We start from the raw sequence: 995 nt of genomic DNA, 5'->3' as shown, positions 1-995 counted from the left end.
ATTAGACCTCCAAAAAAGACCCAATCAAAACATGGGCAATTGAAATCAATAGACACTTCTCAGAAGTACAAATGGTCAATAAAAATATGGAAAAAATGTTTAATATCTCTGACTATTAGAAAAGTACTAATTAAAATAACACTGAGATTCTGTCTTACTCCTGAAAGAATAGTGTCCAGACATCAAATAATAACAAATGCTAGCAAGACTATAATGGGGAAAAGAACTCTTCTATATTGTTGGTGAGAATGTAGACTAGATAACCACTGTCAAAATCAGTATGGAAATTTCCCAAAAAACTGAAACTAGAAATTTATTTTGTCCCTTCTAAGTATCTTCCCAGAGGAGTTTAAAACATCCTATTACAGTAATATATGCATACTCATGTTTATAGCAGCACAATTCATAATAGCTAAATCTTGGAAATAGTCTATATGCCCATAAACAGATGAATAGATAAGACAAATGGGTAATTTGCAAGAAAATAGATCCACCCTGAGATCATAATGTTAAGTGAAATAAATCAGACACACAAGCTTAAATATTTCATAGTTTCTCTTTTATGAGAAACCAAAATATAAATAAAAAGCAAAATAAAAGAGCTACAGTAGAAACTAAGGAGATTTTTTTTTTTTTTTTTGGTACTGAGGATTGAACTCGGGACCTTGTGCTTGCAAGGCAGGCGCCAGAACCACTGAGCTAAATCTCCGGCCTAAGGAGATCTTTTTTAAATGGGAAGGGGATCAAGAGATGGAGTGGGAAGGAGGGGAGAAAAGAAGATGAAAACAATGAGATCTGTTATGTATATGGACCAACTCCACACGGTGAGTGTAATCAGTATGCAATACAAGCATGTACTAATAAAAAATAAAAACGGAAAAGAAAAATAGAAAAACAAATGAAGGTTAACTTTTCTCAAACCCAGTGGTAAATATAGCCCAAAAGAAGATTAAATGATCATGACGAAAAAGGTAACAGCCTGTGAATGAGGTTGT

This window comes from Heterocephalus glaber, unplaced genomic scaffold (assembly GCF_053883595.1).
Source record: "Heterocephalus glaber isolate CG9 unplaced genomic scaffold, H.glaber_assembly_v1.0 deba00001497, whole genome shotgun sequence".
NCBI lineage: Eukaryota > Metazoa > Chordata > Mammalia > Rodentia > Bathyergidae > Heterocephalus > Heterocephalus glaber.
The sequence above is the reverse complement of the archived record's forward strand: the minus strand, read 5'-3'. Positions refer to the sequence as shown.